At 43.9% G+C, this 24774-nt stretch overlaps 1 protein-coding gene and 1 pseudogene across 2 annotated transcripts in view; both read left to right on the forward strand.

Moving 5' to 3' along the window:
• The window catches only part of CHST11 (carbohydrate sulfotransferase 11), a 308317-nt gene that overhangs the window by 52542 nt on the left and 231001 nt on the right, over window positions 1-24774 (forward strand). The gene's annotated exons all lie outside the window — the stretch shown is intronic.
• Window positions 5494-5983, forward strand: LOC134732088 (ATP synthase F(0) complex subunit C1, mitochondrial-like; annotated as a pseudogene).

The raw sequence follows: 24774 nt of genomic DNA on the forward strand, positions 1-24774 counted from the left end.
CTGCTGTTTCTACCACTACCAAACCACCACCACTGCCACACCACCACCACCATCACTCCCACCACTACCACCATCATCACCACCATCACTCCAGCTCAACCGGAATGACTATAATCCTTCACACCCCTGCCAGGTCATCTTCCCTGTGATGACTTTCTTAACCAGCTTCCCCCAAACAAGTAGTAACATTTTCCTCACCCAAATCCATCTTGAATTCCCACGTGTTGTGGGAGGGATCCCGTGGGAGGTAATTGAACCATGGGGGCAGGTCTTTCCTGTGCTGTTCTTGTGATAGTGAATAAGTCTCATGAGATCTGATGGTTCTATAAGGGGGAGTTTCCCTGCCCAATCTCTCTCTTTGCCTGCTGCCATCCATGTAAGATGTGACTTGTTCCTCTTTGCCTTCCACCGTGATTGTGAGGTTTCCCCAGCCATGTGGAACTATAAGCTAATGAAATCTCTTTCTTCTGTAAATTGCCCAGTCTTGGGTATGTCTTTATCAGCAGTGTGAAAAGGGACTAAAACAGCATTCTATTATTTCGTGTCTTGTACCTGCTTCTGTTTTAACACAGCGTATTCGAAGTACAGTTTTTATTTGTGAGTCTCCTGTTTTCTCCTATATAAGGGGGCAGAAAACATGTCTCTGTACCTTAACATCTAAGAGAAGGATCTGGCATATAATAGATGCTCAATTTATACCTGTTGAACATTGATAGAGGAATTTCATCTTACTCTCGTGATATTCTTGTTCTAAAACCAAAAATTGCAGTAAAAGGCCCCCGCCCCCACAACCGTGGTTGCAGAGGTATAGAATAGAGTAGAACTCATGAATGACATGAGGCATTGGAATTCATGGATAGGCACATGCTAGCAAGCCTGAGATCCAGTGGGGCCTCTAATTTTGATATTTATAGATGGACTTTCCATATGGCCTGTGTTATTTAAGGTAACATGAACTTCTGTAACATAAGCCCCAAAATCTTGGTGAATGAACACAAGAAAAACTTATTTCCCACTGATGTGAATAGCCTGGAGTAGGTGTTCTTTGTTGGGGAACTCTCCTCCATTTGGTGTTTCAGGGACCAAGGCTCCTTCCATGTTGAGAATCTTCCATCTTTAACATAGGCTTTCAAGGCCACGGTGTGAAGGTCGTCTACTTTTTTGGCATCTAGCTGGAGGGGATAAGGACATTGAGCTTACTGAATCAGGCCCAGAAGAGGTCCCCATCACTTCTGCTCCCATTCCACTGGCCAGAACTTGGTCTTGGGGAGGCTGACAAATCTAGTCAGCCATGTGTTCATTTTCTGTTTAGTAAGACCTCATACAACAGTGTTTATGCAGGAGATATGCGAAAACATTTTTTTTTTACACCTCTATCTGGTTTTCTACTGCTAAACCGATCTTAACCAAACCCTACTTCCATTTCATGCAATATTGGCTGTAGACTACAGCCATGTGACTAAAAGGGGGCCCTTGAACCAGAAATGGGGGAAGGGTTGGAGACTGTGAGCTGCTGTTTGCAATTTATACATGATGAAGATAAGAATGTTACTTCGTGGCCGGGCGCGGTGGCTCACGCTTGTAATCCCAGCACTTTGGGAGGCCGAGGCGGGCAGATCACGAGGTCAGGAGATCGAGACCACAGTGAAACCCCGTCTCTACTAAAAATACAAAAAAATTAGCCGGGCGTGGTGGCGGGTGCCTGTAGTCCCAGCTACTCGGAGAGGCTGAGGCAGGAGAATGGCGTGAACCTGGGAGGCAGAGTTTGCAGTGAGCCGAGATCATGCCGCTGCACTCCAGCCTGGGTGACAGAGCAAGACTCCGTCTCAAAAAAAAAAAAAAAAAGAATGTTACTTCGTGCTGTTCTTAGAACCCAGTTCATTTTTAGACTGAATGTTTATATGGCTGAGAGCTGCAGGAAACACCATGCCCACCTTGCTTGGTTTAAAGCCTTTGAGATCTATGGTGGCTGAATGTGCTTCCAGGAGCAGAATTTAATCTGCAGGGAGTGGGTGACTATTAAATTCAGTGACTGCAGCAAAACTTTGCTCCTCGCTCCTCTTTGTGGAAACACTGTTTGTACAGCATGTATAATCAATACAAGGGAGGCATTAATGAAGAGAATGTCTTGTTTGGCAGACAAAGCCTTCCCTTTGTTGGGATTGAGATGCTCAGTTAATTTCCTGGGAGTGTATTTATGATAAGTTGGTTAGTGATTCTTGTAAGTGTATGTGAGTTTCTTGATTTTTTTTTTTAAGAAAGGAGTCAACAACCCATTGTATTACTGTAAAATATTTGATAGCTAGTAATTTGAGGAATGTACTCATGAGAGCCTAGTCTTACAGATTTGGGATATTTATACATACTTTAAAATGAGTAGGTTGGAGGGGGAACTTTAAATATCTATATTTTATTTAAAAAAAAAACCCAAATCTTTCGTTTGAAATTACCATAAATCAAAGCATTATGGGAGATAAATTTTCTAGACTTTGTGTGTGGAATTTCATTGAGAAAGATAAGGTGGACAAAACGCTGGAGAAGTTTGGGACAACCCCTGGGTTGATTCAGTCTCCACTTTCAGGGAGTTTATAGCCTAAGTTCCCTTCCCTTTTTCAAAAGGAATTTTCATCTGTCTTGTTTAATAATAGAATCTCTTCTTCCTCCTCCCAGCCTTGTCCTCACCTCCCTTCAGGCAAGCAGGGACTTCCTTCTTTGCATTGCTCAGGAAATTATGTTTCCCACTTGCAAGGCTGGCCAGCAAAACTTCTTTGAAAGTTGGAGAAGAGGATGCCAGTTTCTGCCTTTCTGCTTTCTGCTCATAGAAGGCTTGTGTGGTATGTTATCATCCAGTCTTGCTGGCTTTCTTCTGGGTCTTCTTGCTTGCCTGAGTTTGAATCTGCGTTATGTTACAGCAAATGCAGTTGACAGTCAGTGGTATAGTTGGAGCACGCATGGCCCATTTCATGGCTTTTTTAGTATGCTGAATGTTATGCCACCTCGTCTCGGTCATGAAATGGTTTAAACAAAATAATGCTTTGGAACTAAAATGTTCTGGTTGGTGAGTTTTCTGGTCAATGGAAGGGAATGACCTTGGGCAGAGTCTGTGACCACAAGTGAATTACCTATCCTTGCAGAGCCTCAATTTCTTCACTTGGAGACTAGGCACACTATCACTTTCCTTATTAGGGCTGCTGAGAGAATGTAGCTGAGGTTCCTTGGCTACTTAGCAAATGCAGGACTCAGTAATGGTAACCACAGTCATCTCTGGGTATCCATGGGGGATTGGTTCCAGGACCCCTCTCAAATACCAAAATCCAAGGAAGCTCAAGTCAATGCTATGAAATGGTATAGTATTTGCATATAGCCTACACACATCCTCCCATATACTTTAAGTCATCTCCAGATCACTTATAATATTAATAACTAATACAGTGTAAATGCTATGTGAGTAGTTGTTCCACTCTATTGTTTTTTTGTTTGTACTTTTAAAATAGTTGTATTTTTTCCCCCACATATTTTCAATCCGTGGTTGATTTAATCTGTAGATGCAGAACCTGAAGTTATAGAGGACTGACTGTACTATTAATAATTATTAAGATACACAAAATCACTGTTAGTGAGAGATTTGAAAATGTCCAGGGTAGAAAGAAAATGAAATAGACTATCAGAACCAGTGATTTTTCTGGTCTGATTTTAATTTGTAGTGATCTACAGGATCCTTTGTGGAGGCAAATGCATTCCAGTTAGTAGTATCTGTGATACCATTTACAGCTCCTGTTTTATAGATTCAGTTCCACAAATATTTATTATCGAGTGCCTGTGTTATGTCAGGTGCTGTGCTAGGAACTGTTCAGTTAAAAAGATAGTACAGTTAAGGAAATAAGTCAGGGTGTTCTCCCTCCCAGGCCTTAGAGTTGGGGTGATTCTGTGTCCCAGTTTTCCCTGGACAGTCCTGTTTACTGCTCTTGTCCTAGCATAATTATTCACAGTGTCCCCTTTTATTTTAAGTGAGCTGGTTTGGGAAACCAATTATAGGGTCATCAATATAGGCTATTATTGAGGCAGAGGGAGTTTCTCCAGAAAAGGACTATGGAAGTTCTCTAAACAAGAAGAAGCATGATGAAAAGTATTTTTTAGGGAGTTGAATTCAGGCTAGATGGTTAGTTATAGGACCAGCAAAGAGGTGGGAGAGGGGAAAGCATTTTGGAGATAGAGTAAACCATATACTACCAATGTGATGGACAGAACCCAACTGGAGGTGCCATCTTGAATTCCAGAGTGTGAAGAGCAGCCTCAGGTGCACAGCCTTTTTAGGTTTCACCAATCAGCATGTCTCAGATGTTTTCTTGGAGACTCCATTAGGCTTTAACAATTGCCTTAAAAATTCCCCAGCAAAAGCATTTTGGGAATAGGGAGCAACTCCAGGTTGCACATGAGATGCTTAGCTAGGTCATTGGTTTGTATGGCCATTTCCCTCCTGAGTCTAGGTATGCAGATCTTGAGGGGTGGAGCTCAAGGCTACTTTTGCATTTCTGCCAGTGCTTCCAAATGTCATGACTGGGGGTGGGGGTGGGGGTGGGGGTGGGGGTGGGGGTGGGGGGGTGGGTGGGTTGGAGGAAGGGAGAGGTGGGCCAGGGTAGTACCCTTCCTTGACTTAGTGTTTGAAATTTGAAACACAGAAACTTAGTGTTTCTGTGCCATGTCTCACATACACAGAGAGAATACTGGTTGCAATAACTTCAGAGACAGTTAAAAGGTGATATTTTATATATTCAGAGATTATTGTTAAATTCATTAGCAAGAGGAATGCAGCTCAGACTTCTCAGATTTGGGAGGTAAATCTCCCCCACTCCCAGTGTTTGCATTTGGTTTGAGTGTCTTAATTACCATTCCAGAACGTTTGTGAAATTAAGGTGGAAAAAAGAATTCTGGCTTAGGTACTAACATATAACCCTTGTGTGTTTATTATGAAGCCTTCAACTTTAAGATTCTCGTTTGCAATCCTGGGCAACACAACCAATTTTCTGTGTCATTAACTTTTTCCTGTAACACCAAAGGGCAGGAGGATGCTGGTCTCCACCTTTTCTTTCTCCAAGGCGAGTTGACTGACCATCTGTGCCATAAGATGGATGAGGCCCAGTGATCCTCTTGTTGATTTGGTATTTGTGTCTTCACACAAGAATCTTTGCTGATTCCAGTGCTCGATTCACTGGAATACTCCCTGCTGTTCTCTGAATCGGTGATGGATTAGTTGAGGTCTTTGTATTCGTTATTGGCAAGGTTTCAAGACAGTACACTAAGTGCAGGAAGAATTCTGGCAGTGGCATCAGAAGGCCAAGTCTCGGCAACCTTGGATAAGTCACTGTCTGAGTCTGCTTGTGTTGCTATAAAGGAATACCTGAGGCTGAATCATTTTTAAAGAAGAGAGGGTTAGAGCTGGGCAAGTGCTGTGGGCTTAGCAGGGGCTGCAGGGCAGTGGGAGTGCAGACTTAAAAAACGCAGACCCCCGGGGCACTACTCATTTCTCTAGCTCTGGTCTACTGTGGTACCAGGGGTCTAATCAGGCCTGTGTCTGCCTCCTTCTTGAATAGCCCAGAGAATTCATCTAAACAGCCCTCCTACAGCAGTTCCCTACTCCAGTTGGCCACATGGGAGTTCCAGAACAGTGTTGTCTCCTGGGACATTGGCACAGCAGCCAAGTTTATTGGTGTTGGGGCAGCCACGGTTGGTGTGGGTGGTTCAGGGGCTGGCATTGGAACGGTGTTTGGCAGCGTGATCATTGGCTGTGCCAGAAACCTGTCTCTCAAGTAGCAGCTCTTCTTCTATGCCACTCTGGGCTTTGCCCTGTCTGAGGTTATGGGGCTCTTCTGTTTGATGGTTGCCTTCCTCATCCTCTTCGCCATGTGAGACTCTGTGGGGGTCACCTGCCTGTCCCTGCTGCTATGACTCCATACCATTACTGGTGCTGGGATGTGCTAAGCTTTACAACATTTCTCTAAAAAAAAGAAAAAAGAAATAGAGGTTTACTTGGCTCACGGTTCTGCAGGCTGTACACGAAGCATGATGTCAGTGTCTGCTCTTGGTGAGGGCTTCAGGAAGCTTCCACTCAGGATTGAAGGCAAAGAAAAACTGGCTTACCACATGGTGAGGGAGGGAGCAAGAGAGAGAGGGGAAGGAGGTGCCAGGCTCTTCTTAACAATCAGCTCTCATGGGAACTAATAGAGCGACAAGTCACTCATTACCCCAGGATGGCAAGATCTGCCCCCATTGACACACTAGGCCCCATGTCCAACATTGGTGATCATATTTTAACATGAGATTTGGAGGGGGACAAATATCTGAAGTATATCAATGTGTCACTTTGTGCCTCAGTTTCCTCAGTGGTAAACTGGGGTAAAGAAGGATATGAATAACCAACCTGTTAGGGTCGTTCTGAGGATGAATGAGATGGCCATTGTGAAAGGACTCTGGGCTGTTTTAATGTGGTGTCATATTATTGAATGAACCATCTTTAAATTCATGACTGAATCTAGCCCATCTCCCGCTTTTGTATCGCCTGTGAGCTAAGAATTGTTTTACATTTTAAAATGGTTGGGAAAAAAAATCAAAAGAAGAACAATATTTCTTGACACATGAAAAGTCTATGAAATTCAGATTTCAATGTCCTTAAATAAAGTTTCGCTGGAACTCAGCCATGCTCCCTCGTTGGTGTACTTTCTGTGCCACTTTTGTGCGATAATGGCAGAGTTGAATAGCTGCTGCAGAGACTGAATGGGCCTGCGAAGCTGAAGGCACTTATCTGGCCCTTTACAGGAAAAAATGTGCCAGCTCCTGTTGTAGAACAGTGGTTATTGTAGTGGTTATTGTTCATCTTGCAGCAAGATGAACCGGGTTCTACACAGAGATCTTTCCCTCCGATGGTGTTAAAGCTTGGGGAAAGCTAAGGCTCTCAAATTTCTGAGGAAGAAATCAAAGCTAGTTTCTTTTTTCATTCATTCATTCGTTCATTCATTCATTCATTCATCATTGTTTCACCAAATATCCTTTGAGTTCCTGCTGTGTGCCAGACACTGTTAGGGGTGGTGAGGAAAATGCAGTGACACAGGAGAAAATGCCTGCCCTCCTGGAGCTTACAGTCTAGGGGGAGGAGTAAGATAATAGATAAATAAAAACTCCCGACCCGGGTGATGGATGATATGGAAGGGCAGGGGGAGAGAGTGTGGACTGTTAGGAAAGGCCATACGAGAAGGCCATGGGTGATGTGAAGGAGGTGGGTGTGAGCCCTGAACCTACATGATGGGGCTGGGGCAGTGGGGAGTCTGCTTAGGCAGAGGGAAAAGCAAGTTCAAAAGCCTTGGGGTGCAAGCATTGGAGACGGTCAAAGGAGAGCAATGTGCACAGAGCATTTTTGTGTGTATTTTAATTTCAGCATTGGCAACAGAGCTGTGGGAATCTGATATATGATCCTGTTTTTAAAAAATTATTTTATCTTCAGAACAATAGGAAACACGAAGGGAGACCATGTGGTGCAGTGGTTAAGAGAAGGAGTTCCAGGCAGATAAGAGTTGAAGCTCAACCTTGGCAGTATTGACATTTAGGGCTGAACAAAATCTTTGTTGCTGGAAGCTGTCCTGTGCAATGGAGGCAGTTTAGTAGCAATCCTGGCCTTTACTCACTAGATACTTGTTGTGATAACCAAAAATGTCTCCAATGTCGTATGTCCCCTAGGGGCAAAATTGGGGCAAATGTTAGTTGAGAGAGCAGAGACCCTGACTCTTTTTCTCTCCCGTTCACCTTTTCTTCAGCAGAGAGCATGGTGTCTGTTCATATCCTGGTGAGAAATATATGATTTATGTGATTGGCTCAGATCCTTGTGTTAAAATACGAGCTCCTAAAATGGTCATCTTTGCAATTTTTTCATTGCATTTTTTTCTCTTGCTAGTCATCATCCCTTATGTGAAGCAATGAGGTGGACATCATTTATTCCATCCACTTTTAGGCATGGTTGGAAGTGGAGGGCTGAAGGCTTATGAAACATGCCTGAGCCCCCTGAGTCCATGCTTTTGGCCCATCTGAACTCCAGGAGGGGAGATATACGGATAAAAGAGTGAGGTCCTTTTATACTGTTCCTCTGAGGCTCCCTGGTAACATGGCATCCATTGAAAATTGGCCTCTTTGCCTGGGGGAGCCCCTAGGATGAGTTGATACCTAAGTCACCACTGGCCATGCTGAATTAAAGGCATGCCTTGCTGTAAAGAGGAACGGAAGCTCAGGGCACCAAGCAGAAGGGGCACATTAGGAGAGCCTAGCAGAAATGTGTTTTTGAATTTGTGTTCCCTGTTGGGCTCATTTGGATTGATTTCCTCCACTCTACCTTTTATCCTGTGACTATGTTGATCATGGAGCAAAATGTTCCTGTTTGTTCTTCCTTCTAGAGTTACGAATGGTAAAAAGGCAATAAATGATGTTTACTGAGCACTTCTTATGTGCTTTAAGCTCTCTTCATGCATTCTCTTTCCCCCCTTCCAAATCCTCTCCATCATGGCTGTTATTGCCACTTAAAGATGAAGGAAGAGCCTTGAGAGGTTTAGTAACATTCCTAGGCTGAGTGGTTAAGTAACTGGGGGAAGCTGGAATTTGATCTCTGCAGCCTTTTTTGTCTGCAAAATCTTGGATGCACCATAAGAGAAGTCCAAGAATTGTCCAGTGAAATTAAAACTGCACCCCAAAGCTCAGCGCCTGGGGGGATTCCTGGGCTCCATCCTCAGAGCCTTTTATTGCATCCACGCTTGGATGAGTCTCTTGAAGCCGATTTAATCCCGGTCTGTCTACACAAGGGAGCAGCAAGCTATTGACAGCCTCATTTTATGGTCATCAGTGCCCTCTTCCTTCTGAAGCTTGTCAATTTTAATGTCTGGAGAACCAGGGGGTGGTGTAGGGGCTTCCAGACCCCTGTTTGCAACCGCCACTTGTAGACCAGAGCTTCTCACACTTAGATGCATGTGGAATTCCCTGGAGTTGGAGTTAAGTTGCAGGTTGTGATTCCATAGGCCTGGCCTGGGGTCTGACCCTGCATTTGTAACCAGCTCCCGGGTGATGATGCAGAGGTGGCTGTCCTCTGGCCACACTGAAGTCCCTAGTTCTAGATGCCAACACCCTCACCCTACTTCAGAGGCTGTACCAAATTCTTGGAAGAGAAATTTTGCCTCAAAAGAGACCAGGGAACCTGGCCCCAGGAAGAATTTCATCTGTGCAGGGAGCGTGGAATCGGAGTGATAGAGGTGAATGACAAGGATGTGGTGTTCCTTAAGCTGACTCCTGATGAGCTTGGTGAAATGAAGCCAGACATTTTATAATTGGTCCCTTTTCTTTGTGTAGTGTCTAACACTTTCTGAATACCTACTACGTGTCAATGCCTTTTCCCACTGAGGATTGTACTGGATAACTTTGGATCTAAGGTCACTTTGGCAGTGAGAAGTTCCCGCCTCTGACTCAAGACCATCTTTGAGTCCAGAAATGGTGGCTCATGCCTGTAATCCCAGCACTTTAGGAAGCTGAGGTGGGAGCTTGGCCCAGGAGCTCAAGACCAGCCTGGGCAACATAGTGAGACCCTTACTTGACAAAAAAATAAAAAAATTAGCCAGGCGCAGTGGCACATGCCTGTAGTCCCTGCTACCTGGGAGGCTGAGGTGGGAGGATCGCTTGAGCCCAGGAGTTCAAGACTGCAGTGAGCCATGATTGTGCCACTGCACTTCAGCCTGGGTTAGAGAGTGAGACCCTGTCTCAAAAAAATAAAAATAAAGACCACCTTTGAGTTAGCAAGTATGAGAGGAGCGCGTGAGTAGGAGGGAAGATTCGGATGACACACACGTTATCATGCTGTATTTCCTTCACTAATTATATGGGCTCAGTAAGGGATATTCAGAGGTTGTCAGTTGCCTTTGTGCCAGATTCAGTTGGACTCTGATAAAGACCTAGGCAAATATAATGTCTGTGCACCATGTTCTGGGAAGCACTTTGAAGGACCCCAGGCAGATTCACTGGCATAGTTAATACACCCCGGACTTTCCCTCGCCCTGCATATGGTGGCTTATGAGAAGAAAGCGAAGACTAGAAAATCATTTGTGTGTCACTTCGCAGGAAAAACACTTCAGGTAATGAGACAAGATTTGAGTGGGAAGGTGATTATAACCAACCCTTCATTCATTTTCTACAAAATAGTCAACATGCAGTCTCCCAAGCTGCATAATGAATATAGCATCCTTTAGCTGGGGATGTTGGGAGGATTTATTTTTTATCTGTGATCCAATATTAATTTGCCTTAAACAAAAGAAGCAATTTACTGTGTAATTCTGAGGTTTATGGTGTTTCTACTAAGTCCTTTTATCTTCGAAAGATGGTGTTATGCATTTTAATAGAAACTATTGTTTTCTTAAAATCTTTTCTTTTTTTCTTTCTTTTTTTTTTTTTTTTTTTAACTCTTTCTTCTCTTCAATCAGATTATAGAGTTGGAGCAAATGTCATGATGAGCTTTGAGGCCCAGGCCTGGACCCTGGAGGTGTGTGTGTGTGTGTGTGTGCGTGCGTGCGGGCATCTGTTTCTTTCTCCATAATAGTCCCAACCCTAAACAGGGGTATGACACAATACTTCTTATGAACAAAAGTGCTATTTGTCTACAAGGGGACTTGAGCCTGCACTAATTGTATTTGATAAGGATTTTTGTGCTGTCTGTATGACGTTTAACCACACTGTCAATTACAGACTTCCTTTAAGGAATTTCCAGGAAACTCCCTTACCATAAGAATTTAAATTAATGTTTTGCTAGTTTAATGACAGCAGTTGGGAAAGGAAGCACCTTTCAGACCATTAGCTAAAGCCAACTTCCTTTAAACTTAAAGGAGGGCACAGCATGATAGATGGAGATCTGCCCCGGTGCATCATCATAAATGCCTCCAGGCAGCCACAGGATGGGTTTTGACCTGAGTGGGGATAGGTTTGGTTAGAGGGTTGGGTAGAACCCCCTAACCTGTAGAAGAATTTAGAAAAGTGAGATGAACACCTTTCTCTTAAGGCTGTCACTTGTCCAATTCCAACTCCCTCTTTAGTAACCACCTCCCTGCCTCCCAGCGAAGTGACCCCAGGGAGCCGGTTATTATGGCCCTGCTTGATGGATAATTACTGGTTGAGGCTTGATTTGACACCAGCATTTTGCATGATAGCCTGTTAGATTCGCTTGGCTCAGATTGATATTTTCATTCCTCTAAGGCTGCAGCATGGAAACATGGTTGAATGGGGTTTGCCAAGATGGGATGATTTCCTGTGCTGTGGCAGGACCAGGACAGCTGTTCTGAGAACTGTTTCTGCAAAGCCTTCACAGTTGGTTTTGTTGAAGGCTTTTCTGCAGGTGCAGGGTTGGTTCCTAAAGGACAGTAGTCTGGTTTTTCTAGGAAACTACTTATGGAGAGTGCGTTCGTTTAATTTAGGAGGCACAGCTGTGCAAGGGACTGGGACTCCATCAGGGAACGGGGTGCAGGAGCTCCATGTTCCTTATGTCTCAGCTTCATTCCTAGTTGCTGGCGTCAGAACTGATCAAAGTTGTCTGTTGTCTTTCTGCACACCCATGCTACAGGCAGTAAGGGATGAGGTAGCAAAACCAGTTCACTGCTTAGCAGCTGGGAGGCTTCAGGAGAGTCTCTGAACTACTGAGCATTAGTTTCTTTATCTGTCCAATGGGCTCAATGGCACCTGCTCTGCTCATCTCTCAGGATCTTACATGCCACATGAGCTAATGGAGAAGTAAATGCTTTATAAGCCTAAACGAATGGACGTGGGTGCATTCAGTGAGAGGCAGTAGGACTAATGGTTAGTGATTAGTTTGCTAAGTAGGAGCAGCAGTTGTTAGTGTAAGAAGGGCGGGTTAGTACATGGGTGGTGGTCAGGAGGAGCACCACTGCTGCTGCTACTTAGCCACTTGTATAACCTTTTTTTTAAAAACAAAACAAAACAAAACAAAACAAGAAAAACAAACCTCTCAGTCTGCTATAGGATAGATTGTTCCAGCATCTGAAATTCCAAAGCACTTGTTGAAGGGGATTCTTAGGATGGCGTAATTTTGTTCACTCATAGGATCTTCTTCCTGGGGCATGATCCTAGCCATGTTCAGGATAAGCCCTGTGCATCAAGCTGTTGCAGTGAAGTGTTCTGTGGCTGGAACTAAATCTGTCCCAGGCTCACAGCATGGGAGGGGGGATGGCAGGGGTTTTTGAATTCGCTTGAGGGCACTTGGCCTTTGCTTGTATCTGCTCAGGAAGTCAGACGGTCTGCAGCCGGTGGCGTGTGCAGCTACCCCTTCTGTTCTCTGGCCCTGGAGGCTCCGTGGTCCATTTGTTTTAAAGTCGACTGCCTGATATTCCTTTGGAATATGTGAGTCCAGTGGGAAAGAATAGAACATATTCTGAATCTTAATGGTGGATTTAAAAAATCTATTTAGGGAATCTGAGCATCACTTAATTAGACATGTCTTTTTTTCTCCAGCTGCCCTAATTGAATAGTAATCATAATAAGGATAAGGATAATAGTTGATCTCAGTGTCCTGTCTCCCAGTGAAGTTGCTCAATACATATTTGTAGATGAATGACTTGGAAATCCAAAGGAAGGTTCGGAGATTTGCCATTGTATTCGAGTCTACCCTGGTGGGACCTTTAAGGCGAACATTCTTCTTCTCTGGGTCTCCACCTTTTCCCTTCCCATATTGCTATTTTCTCCTTATCTGCATGCTTTTCTGCAATGCATACCCACGACAGGTGAGCCTGGGTGAATATGATTACATGCAGGTTGGTTTTTCTCCCGTCTTTGTGGTCCGCATTTTGGGATTAAATCCCCATGCAGGCTTTGTCTGGTCAGCCTGGTTGTGACTGTGGATCTTGGTTTTGTGTACTGTCAGAGATGGCAAGGAATTCAAAGATGATGTCGTTTTACCTCTTTATTTTATAAACTCGGGCCCAAAGTGAAATGACTTGCCCAAGAATACACTGAGTGAGTGAGGTGGTCATAGACAGCTAGCTCTCCTGACGCTTAGCTCTGACCTAATTCCAGGAAGGTGACTGCATCTAGCTTCTGCCCCAACACATCCTGGGAAGAAATGGTATCCTGCTAAGAGAATGAGGGCTGGATGGAGGTGTCCTCCATAAGGGTGTCAAAGTACTTCACTCTGTCCTCTGGGGATCCCACGGTGATTCTTTAATTCTATGCCCACTGAGGGAAAGTTGATTTGAGTCTACTCCACTCTTTGATTGAAATGGGCCTCTTCTGTCCCCAGCCTGGTGAGTCGTATCTTGTTTCCCTGCCAGTGGGCATTTTCTGCCTTTATCCCCGCTCATGTCTGCTGAATGGGTCACCCAGGCTGGGGCAGGCTGAACTACAGGCTAATGAAATTGTTTGGCCTACTTCCTGCTTGGTGGTGAAATCTCAGACAGGATCTTATCACCCTCTCTGTGCCCGGAAAATTCGACTCTCCTGGAGCTTATAAAATTGGGATGTCTGTTTCCACTAGCATTTCTTTCCCAGTTATGTTAATCAATAATGTGAAATTAAATCAAGAAATTCCTTATGCCGGCACCAGCTTCTCCAATACTTTATCTCTGTATTCTAGTAGTTGCTTTGGCTCTTTTTCTCAGAAGGGGATTTTTCCACACAATTTAGGAGCACAGAGCGAACTTCCTGGGAAAGCCTAGAAATTCAAACATCCTTAGCTGCATGAACTTGGGAATATCAGTATATCTCACTGAGCCGTGTTATTTTTAATCTGTAAAATGGGCATCAGTGTGCCACCCCTGCAGATGTTTTAAGGATTACATGAGATTGTATGGTGTGTAGGATATACCTCACTTCGTGTTTGGCCCTTAGTGGGTCTTCACGTGGAGGTCTGAGCTTTCAAGACAGCATTTTGCCTGATGTAGATGTATTTACGTGTATTGGTGTAGGGTTCTCAGGCAGGCTGATCATCAGAATTACCTGGTGTACTTTAAAATAATCCCAGCATGAGCATCAGATACCAGGGTTCCCCTAGACCACTCACTCATCCGAGTCTCTGGAGGTGGACCCTAATGTTCCATCATTTTATTTTATTTTTCTATTTTTTTTCAATATTTTTGTAGATGTGGTGGGCGGTGGGGTGGTCTTACTATGTTGCTTGGGCTGGTCTTGAACTCTTGGCATCAGGCAATCCTGCCTCAGCCTCCCAAAGTGCTGGGATTATAGGTGTGAACCACAGCGCCTGGTCCTATATTGCATCATTCTGAAAGTCTCCCCCTGTGCTATTTTGAATCCTCAGCCACATTTGGAGACCTCTGTAGGATGGGTTTTATTTTTTCTCATCATCCTTGATAAAGGCAAAATGGTGGTGTGGTATAGAGACTTGAGGATTTCAATCTGATCATTTTTTCATGCTTGATTTGGGCTCTGTTCACAGCAAGTTTGTTGGGATAGGTGGGGTAGGAAAGGGGGACAATTAAAAAATAATAGTCTGATAAGAGAAGCTGTGATGCTTGACTAATTAGAAATGGAGAATTTGCTTCTTAAAAAGGCACTCTTCATAGTACTAAAGACAACCAGATTATATCTGTTCAGGCCACCATAGGGTTTGCCTTCAGATGCAGAAACTTATCTCTGAGATGGCTTTAAGATGGAGTGGTGAGAGTCCACACTGAGTTTCCTATCTGTTTCCAGATGTGTGGGTGGGGTTTCTTGTCTCTGTCTCTGGCTGGCTTAATACTGGGAGAATTCTTATCGCTTCCTGGAGGACCCACATGCTTTGGAGTGAGGGAAGCCAGCTTGAATTCAGGCTCCAATCCTTAAATCCCATCTGGAAGTGTCATATAGATGGGATCTGTTCCCAGCTTGGAATCTACCTGGGTATAACCTGGCACTCAACTTGCGGCCTCAAATGTTTTTGTTGAGCAAAGAGAAATATATCAGAGAAAGATGAAAAAAATCCCAAATCAGGAAACTTGTCCATTTCCACTTCCTGGTTCTGTGACCTTCAGCAAGTCATTGAACCTTAGAGAGTGAGCCTTGGTTCCCTTATTTGTAAAATGGAGTGTTCACATTCCTTTCCTTAGCTTTCTCAGGTGAAATAATATTTTATATAAAAATGCTTTTGTAAAACCGCAGAGCAGTCTCACCCTTACTGTAAAAGGAATATTTTGTTGCTTGTTAGAACACTGGCATTTATTCAGCATTTTTGCTGGTTGTTTACCTGTTATCTCTCTCTGTGTTAAACATGGAAAATTATTTGTTTATAAGTTTTCTTTCTGCTTTTTAGTCTTCTGGGAACCCTGCAGTGCCTAGGCACTTTGAAGAAGGGTTTTCTGGAATTTCACATGGGTTTCACCTCACCCTATCCACATAGCCTGTCTTTAGAAGTCCCTATCTCCCTGTGTTTGCTGGGGTGAAAGACAGAAGCTCTGACCGGCAACCTCAAAGCTGCAGTGTTCGGGAAAGCCAGATATTTTTTGTTTTCTTTTTTTTCTTTTCTTTTTCTTTCTTTTTTTTTTTTTTTTTGCCTCTCAATTGTAGTCATATGGTGCTGCAGCAAGGCTTGTTTTCTGGATTAGTTACTGACCCAAGGTATTTTTCTTGTGAATAAATGTTGCTTCCCACCACAGTGACTCGAGAATAGGAAGGACACATGGAGAGAGGATTATAAATAGGTTTTGGTGCCAACAGATAGGGCAGCCTTCCAGAAAAATTATTTGCATTCACCATGTGTTTGTTAAATGGGCAATTATGGAGTGTACAGTTGCTAGCGTTTGTTTGCCTGTCCTTGGGAAGGCGATAGTTCAGTAGTGGCCTGCATTTGACCCTTAGTCAGAGAGCTAGTGGGCTTTGCAGCTAGTTCATTCATTTATTCTAATCTAGGATGGACTGTTTAAAAATATATATCCAGCCAGAAAACAGACATAGGCACATATAGGGAATGAGTTCTTGACAGAGAATTTCAGTATTTAACCATTGGTATAAGCATCCTTCCATCCATCCATTCATCTACTTATCCACCTTACCATCCATTTTCCATCCCTCCTTCCATTCATCCATCCACTCATCTACCCTTATACCCATCCACTCATCCGTCCATCCATCCATCCATCCATCCATCCATCCATCCATCCATCCACCCATCCATCCATCCATCCTCCATTTTGGCAAATGGTTATCAAGCACTTACTAGGTGCCAGTTCTGTCCTGGGTTTTGGGGATAAAAAGTCAGATAAGACAGGATCTCTGACCTCAGGGCGCCTACAGTCTGGGGTACAGGATGTTTTCCTAAATTTTAAGTCAAATTCTTCCTTGACACATACCTATTTTTATTTTGTTTTGGTTCTCATCTCTGTGAACAGAGCAAAGCATGCAACCATTGTAACACTTTCATTTGTTTTTATAAACCCAAGTTCTAGAGTTGGATTTCATGGCTTGCATAACTCAGCATAGTGTAAGTGCTTGTATTTTTAAACAGAAAAAGAGGGAAGAAATGACAATCCAGAAAAAAGATCAAATCTTATGACTGTAATTTATTAAGGTATCCAATGGAATTCTTTCCTTTTTTCTTTCTTTTCTTTTCTTTTCTTATTTTTTTTTTTTAAGAGACAGTCTCAGTTACATGGTCTCAGTTACATAGGCTGGAATGCAGTATCATGATCATAGTTCACTGCAGCCTTCAACTCCTGGGTTCAAGTGATCCTAGAACTTGTGGCCTCAAGCAATCCTCCTGCCTCAGCCTCCCAAAGTGCTGGGATTACAACATGAGCCACTGCTCCTAATTCTTAAGAGATATTTTTAAACCTCATAGTGTATACTCTTCAGAATCACTTTTTGAACCTTAAGTGAGTTTAAATGGCAAACACTTTCTAAATATATTTTACTGAAAGGCCAGTTGAGAAGATGAGGATTCCATCATCTTTTGAATTAGCATGAGGACAGGCCATTAAAATTCATGATTAAGAGCACGGGATTTAGGTCTGACAAACCTGGGTTTGGATTTCCGTTTTGCTGTTCTCTGCCTGTGTGACTTGGGGCAAATTACTTAATCTCCCTGAGCCTCAGCTTTCCTCTTTATAAAATGGTAATAACAACAGTATTTACCTGAGAGAATTGATATTAGAATGAAGTGAGAGTAAAGATTTGCAAAGTACTCAACACAGGCCTGGGATGTAGTAAGTGCTATTTTGATTATTATTAAGGGCAAAGAGATTAGATAGTTAACAAAAAAAAGGAAAACCAAATATTGGCCATTGGAGGGTTTCTGTGGAAATAAGATATGGGATGCCTTTTGGTATTACACAACTAACAATCTCCTGAGAAATCGTAAGGTTTCTCACATAGCCCTTATTTGCGTCTTTGCTGTGATGCTGATTTTTACCAAGCTGTTTTTTGCAGTTCAAGGATTGGTGGGAAACATTTGTATGTGTTGGGGTGGGGGTGGGAGAAGAAAGAGTGTCAAGCCTATAAACAATGCTTCAGATTTTCAGCTAATTTTAACACAAATTAGATTTTAGGTTTTCAGCATGTCTTTTTGGCAGGCCACCCCGCTTAGAAAATCCAATTCTGAAATTAATTTCAACAAATCAGAAAGGCTGATTGGTAGTTGTATCTGACTCTTTTTTTGTTGAGCAGTGAGTTGACTTTTATATAACACTCGAGGCAAAGAGTTCAGTGTTGTGGGAATTATTTTCACAAATGGATAATTTTCTTAAAAAAAAAAAAAGAAAAAGAAAAGAAGGGAGAATTTCTCTTGGTGTTTTTGTTCCATGGAAGGTAGTTCTGCATACTGTTTATAGAGGCCTTGATCCTTTTTAAACTTAAGGAGCCCAGTTGGCCTCTATCGCAATAAATTGAGCTCCATATAGGGGCTGAGGGACATTTAATTTATGTGCCTGACTCTTTTCCCCAGTTCAGCCGGCTACTTCCTGGGATGGTGTTCTTGATTGATGGCCCTTCTGGCATGTTGTGCTGCTGGGATGTCTTTGAAGTTTCTCCTCCGGGCCTGAGGTTTGCCCCTGTGAGGTGTTAATGGGCTTCCTGCTGGGCTTTATTTGTGAGGGGTGCTTGTTAGAGGGGGCTTGATGGGCCAGTGGGGGCACCAGAGTGCCAGTTCCTCCACTCTGAAGAGTTGACTCTCAGGCCTTGGACTCGTGTTTTCAACCCACTGCAAGTCTTGTTTTTATTTGTGCTCCTCAGGTAGAAATGTTTAGCTTCTGTGGGTTCCGAGAACCCTGGCAGGTTTTGGGAGTGGGTGATCAGGCCCAGCCAGGGAAGGGTTGTTCTGAGAACCCACACAGACAAGTGGACTCCTCCTCGCAGGGGATGGCAGGGATTTGAGGTGAATAACAAGGGGTTGAGTCTTGAGCAAGATGACCCATACCTTGTCCTCTTTTCTCCCGTGTTGGCGAGGCCTCCATGTTCTCCTCCCTGGGTCCTCAGCGGCCTGACTGCCTCTAGCCTCCCCTCCCAAATTCCATTCTCCTCAGCACTACATGGCACTCTTTCTAAAATGACTCTCCTCCTGCCAGTCCTTTCGTGGTGTAACGGGTTGAATTGTGTCTCCCCACAAATTCCTAACCCCCAATGCCTCACAATGTGACTTTATTCAGAGGTAGATAGGGCCTTTAAAAAGGTGATTAAGGTAAAATGGGGTCATTAGGGTGGATCCTAATCCAGTCTGACTGATGGGCACAGAAACCAGACCTGACCTGCCAACACCTTATCTTCCAGCCTCCAGAACTGTGAGAAAATAACTTTGTTGTTTAGGCCACCCAGTCTGTGGTGCCTGAGTGGATTAATACACATGGCTACCTTGACCGATGGAGTACATTTCCAACCTCATGGAGTGTCACAGGAGGTCTTTTGTCTCTGGCTGCTGTCTGCCTTTCTGATCTTGGGCAGAGCTCTCTTCTCTTGCCTGAGAAACTACAGATCCTTTATGACTCAGTTCTAGGCTACCTGCTCTGTGTGAGGCCCTCTGAGACCATCCTTCTCTCTCTCTCCCTCCCCTCCCCGCTGATGTGGATCTTCTATACGCTTCTGAGAACCTTGAGGGCAGAGACAGCACCTAGGTCTGAGCCTGGTAGTTAATTAGTGTTTATTGAATTAGTTAAGACTTACCCTTTATTGTTTTGTTTCCTTAGGAAGCTACCCGCTACCCCCAACTTAGTGCTCTATTAGAAAAGATGATGTATTAGTCTGTTTCCACACTGCTGTAAAGAACTACCTGAGACTGTGTAATTTATAAAGAAAAGAGGTTTAATTGACTCACAGTTCCACATGGCTGGGAGAGCTCAGGAAACTTACAATCATGGCAGAAGGTGAAAGGGAAGCAAGGCACGTCTTACGTGGCAGCAAGAGAGAGAGTAAGGGAGGAAGTACCATACTTTACAACCATCAGATCTCATGAGAATTCATTCAGTATCACGAGAACAGTATGGGGGAGACCACTCCCATGATCCAGTCACCTCCCACCAGGTTCCTCCCTTGACACATGGGAATTACAAGTGGAGATGAGATTTGGGTGGGGACACAGAGCCAAACCATGTCACATGATAAACCTTGATTTTCCACAGGGTGTTAATAGCTTCACACAGGTATGTCCCAGATGATGATGGTTATGTCCGTGATAACACTAGTAACTTTAGCTAGTATTTACTGAGCACATTCTATACACCAAACAAGCATGTGCCTCACCTAACTGTCACAACACCCTTTCAGGTAAGCGTATCTTCAAGTAAACTTGAGCCAGCTTCATCTGGGAGATGGCATAGCCCCACTGTGAGCAAGAAGATTCAAAAGCTAAAGGCTTCTTTGCCTCCAGTTCATTTCTGGCAGGCCTTGACACTCCAAAGCGATTTTTCTTCAGGTGCCCAATCACATAGTAAATTTCAATGAAACTGGTGGCAAAATGAAACCTCCTTTAACTCACTCTTCATTTGCAAATGTAGGAGGAAATTGTTCAGTGACAACTCTGTTCAGTAGAACTATCATGAGTTCACTGGGTCCCCCTGCAACTTGGGGACCAGGTGGCCAGTGCTGTTCTTCCATCTGCCACTCTTTAGATGTGGAAAAAGAGACCTGGAGGAGTTTTCCAAGATGTTGTCAGGTTATAAGAAGAGCTAGTGAGTGCACTAGACTGTGCTGTTTTTCCTTTGGTGTTCAGATAGAGAGAATTTTAAATTCACTTTTTGCTCTAGGTGCTATCAAGCCTTTTAGTTATTTTTTATTTTAAAACCCTGGGAAAGAAGAGGGATGACCTGGCCATTTTCGATCCAATGTACTTGACAGTATTCCCTCGTGCTGCAGTGTCCCCAGGACTGACTTTGCAATTCTTTCTGAGTTGTGCCATACCACTGAATCCACTGAGGGCAACCTTACCTTTTGGAAGGGAGGTGAGAAGAATAAAGAAATGTAGAAATTCAATAAACACACCGCTGGGCAAATAGGACCTCAGTCTAGTGTAGAGAGAGCTGGCTGCCATCAGGAAATAGCTGTGTCCACAGCTTTTTCATTTTACCTTAGTGCTCAGGCACACCCTGTGGAGGAAATGAAATTTAAATAGAGAGGTGGACAAGTCTCTACCTGAGCTTCCCTGAGGCTGGGGAAGGAGATGAGGGCAAATTGAGCACCTGGAGACCAGAGTAACTAAGGAGTTGTGCCTACTTACTCTTTGCTGGAGAGATTGTTAGGTCTGGCATACATTTTTGGGGGTTATTAGATTCCTTCCTTGGGTTAGGTCAACTTGTTGTTTGACAGGGAGACATTGTATTCTAACCTCTGGAATCTGGCTGCCTTTTTCCATCCCTGGCCTTGCCACTTACTTTGAGAGCTCAGACAAGTGGCTTGACTCTCTTGGTTCTTTTATAGGGCTGTGTGTGGATTAAATAAGATCATGCATGTAAAGTATGTAGCCCAGTACTTGTTTTATCAATTCAGCTGCTTTGACAGAGAGGCCCCAAATAATGATGACTTTAAAAAGATGTAAATTGATTTCTCCATGATACATGGTCAGGGTAGATGACCTAGGACTGGTTCTGCAGGTTCCACAATGATCAGAGACCCAGCCTCCTATAGCTTGTTGTTTTGCCATCTTCAATATATGCCTTCCATCTCCTGGTCCAAGGTGGCTGTTTCAGTTCCTGCTATCATTTCTGCGTTCCAGCCAGTAAGGGAAAAGGGGATATGGAAGGCATGGCTCTTTCCCTCAACAATATGGCCAAAAAGTTACTCACAGCACTGTCTCATCTCACTGGCCAAAGCTCAATCATGTGATCACATTATTCACAAGTGAGGCAGGGAAATTGTAGTCTTTAGCTGGATGCCCAACTAAAAAGCATGATTACAGGCTGGGTGCGGTGGCTCATGCCTGTAATCCCAACACTTTGGGAGGCTGAGGTGGGTGGATCACTTGAAGACAGGAGTTCAAGACCAGCCTGGCCAACATAGTGAAACATCATCTCTACTAAAAATACAAAAAATTAGCTGGGCATGGTGGCACAAGCCTGTAATCCCAGCCAACTGGGAGGCTGAGGCACAAGAATCTCTTGAACCCGGGAGGTGGAGGTTGCTGTGAGCCGAGATTGCGCCATTATACTTGAGCCTGGGAGACAGAGTGAGGCTCTGTCTCAAAGCACTATTACTATATAAGAAAGAGAGGTGGGATACTGGGGACAACTTGCAGTACCTATCCAAGAGTTAAATGCTCAATAAATGTTAGTTATCACTACCACCACCACCACCACCATCATCATTATAATCATCATGATCATCATGATTTCTGGTCTTAGCCTATAAATTCCTCCATGTCCTCACTTCTTATTTGATCTCCTTATTCTCCATTTTAGCTCATGTTAGCTTGTGCTTTGTTCTATTGCATGATTTGCCTCTGTCCCTGTCTTGAGACCTTTTTATACCCAGAGGTTGGCAATGTAACTAGAGTCCTATAATAAGCTCCTGTGTGATGGAAATGGATCTTAAAGCTGGTGAGGACATTGACAGTTTAGGGAGACTAGAGCATAAAGTTGTAGTAATCTACTTGGCAGCTTCATCGAAATACTACAGGAAAAGGTGACGGAAGGAAGAAAAAAGTCTAGCTATCTTGAAATGTAGGTTAAGCACTTGCTTCATTTTGTTGTTTTCTTTCCACTTACTTTTGTGAACTTCCACTGAAGATGCCTTCAATCTCCATGGAATTCTTCTCAAAGCTTCAGCCTGGATATCCAGCCTCCTGACACACCTTTGGGGTTTCCAAAATATGATAAGTTCAAAATCTGTGGCCTTAAGAAGGTGGTGGAAGCCAAGTTTCTTTTGGTTCAGAAGCACTTTGAGTATATAAATGGAGTCGTGCTGTAGACTCTGATTCATGATTTAGATGTTTCGCAAGAGCTTTTCAGGATAGAGATGGTTCATTGAAATTTCACGTGGATTTAAGGCTTATTAAGGTGTTGGGGAAGCTGGATGCCACTCTCTCAGTATAAATCCCAGTGAGGCTAATTTAGTGGAGCTGCAGCCAGCTTTCATGTTTTCCGTCAGCCCCACTTACCTTCATCTCTTCCCTTCTCCTTTCTAAAATACTGTATCAGAAAGTGACATTTTTTCTCCTAGGAGAAGAATTGCTCAAAGATGATGGCCTTCCTTCTTTCTACCATGGTATTTGTCTTTAAAGATTAGGCAATGTGGTGGGTGGGCATGGTGGCTCATGCCTGTAATCCCAACACTTTGGGGGCTGAGGTGAGAGGGTCATCTGAGGCCAGGAGTTTGAGACCAGCCTGGGCAACATAGTGGGATCTTGTCTTTACAAAAAATGTAAAAAATTAGCCAGGTGTTGTGGTCCATGCCTGTACTCCCAGGTACTTGAGAGGCAGGAGGATTGCTTGAGCCCAGGAGTTTGAGGCTACAGTGAGCTATGATTGTGGCAACAGAGGGAGATCCTGTGTCCAAAAAAAAAAAAAAAAAAAAAAAAGAGAGAGAGAGAGAAAGATTAAGTGACATGGAGACAAAGGATGGGAAAATCCTGCAAAGAAAAATTGAATTCATTGTTGATTTATTTTTTCTTTCCCTCATTCTTTCTTCTTTTCAGTCTGGTGGATTCTCCCTGAGATCTCTCTTGGGAATTCCTCTCATTCATTTCTTGCCTTCTGTTACTGTTCTAATTCAGGCCCGTAGTATCTCTTGCTAGGACTAGTGCAGTAGTCTTCTGGTTTCCTTGCCTCCTGCCTCTTCTCCATCCTATGCATGTTCTCCCAGCACTGATCTGGCCCAGTCACTCTCTCTGTTATACATAGTACCTTCTTCTCATTACTGTCAATGGCATGGAGTCAACCTTCCTTGGCAAGGGATCCAAGACCAGACCATGACTGTGGTTGTTTGCTAACAGTCAGAATATCTGGCATCATGGTAGGCATTGTAACTCTTTTTTACAGTGAAGGAAATGGAGGCTAGAGGGATTAAGTCACTTGCCCAGTGGCTCCTACTAAAAAGTGGTGAAACCAGGATTGGGCTCTGGGCAGCTGCGCTCCAAAACTGGTGCTCTTAATCCCCACATCATGTGTTGGTCTCATCTCTGTCTGTCCTCTTCTCCCACCACCTCTTTCCCTCACACCCTGGCTTCCAGCCCCATGAATCGGCTTTCATGTCCCTGTCTTGTTGCCATCAACAGCATGACTTGAAGTTGCCCATGTCGTGGTGTCTGAACCTTCGTGTTTGCTGTCCTCTCTGCCTGGAGTGCCTTCCCTCTCCCTTTTGACTGGGAAAGTTTCACTCCAAGGTCTAGTTCACAGCCCTTCTGGGATGATTCCCACCCCCACCCCCATTATAAAAATGAGCCAAAGATGGTGTACTGGTTCCTAGGTTGTTTCTTCACAACAGACTGCACCTAACAGTCTCAAAAACCGGTAGGTTCCAAACTCAATTTTTAAAATGTTTATGAGTTTATTACAAACAAAGAATACCAAGGAACAGTCCGATGCAGAGGTACATAGGGCAAGGTGGGGGAGGGGCGCAGAGTGTCCATGCCCTCTTCAGGCATGCCACCCTCCCACCACCTGTGTGTTCACCAGCTCAGAATTTCTCCACACCCCTTCCCAAGCTCAAATTTTTACACATCCATTTGTTTTAAAAATAGCCAAAACAAGCAGATTTCTAGCCATTCAGGGCCTGCCTACTTTGCATATCCCACAGAACTATACCCACTATGTGCCAGCCATTGATGAGACAGAGCCTTATGGTTATAAGACCTAAGACTGCTCACTGGCCCAACGATCCGACAATGCTCCTGAGCTATATCATCCCCTACAGTTCCCCTCCCCACCCCAGACAGTGGCCCCCACACCCACCATAACCCTCTGGATGGTCTCATGCCATGAGGGACTTCCCTCTCATGCAACCCTGTTTAAGTGCTGTTGTGTGTTATTGCCAAATCTTTTTTCTTTTTGTTTCCTTTTAGAGATAGGTTCTCACTATGTTGCCCAGGCTGGTCTTGAACTCCTGGGCTCAAGCAAACCTCCTGCCTCAGGCTCCTGAGTAGCTGGGGCTATAGGCACGTACCACCATGTCTTGCTTCCAAATCTGTTTTCTTGATGAGCTTCCAATTACTCAAACCCCCATACCCTCAACAGATTCCATCACTCTGTTTTATAAATTTCCATGGTATTTTGAACCCACTTCCATGACTGTACTCATCACATCATGCCATAGTTGGTTGTATACTTGATTGTCATCCCTGTGGATTCCTGA

The sequence above is a fragment of the Symphalangus syndactylus genome, chromosome 13, assembly GCF_028878055.3.
Source record: "Symphalangus syndactylus isolate Jambi chromosome 13, NHGRI_mSymSyn1-v2.1_pri, whole genome shotgun sequence".
In the NCBI taxonomy this organism is placed as follows: Eukaryota; Metazoa; Chordata; class Mammalia; order Primates; family Hylobatidae; genus Symphalangus; species Symphalangus syndactylus.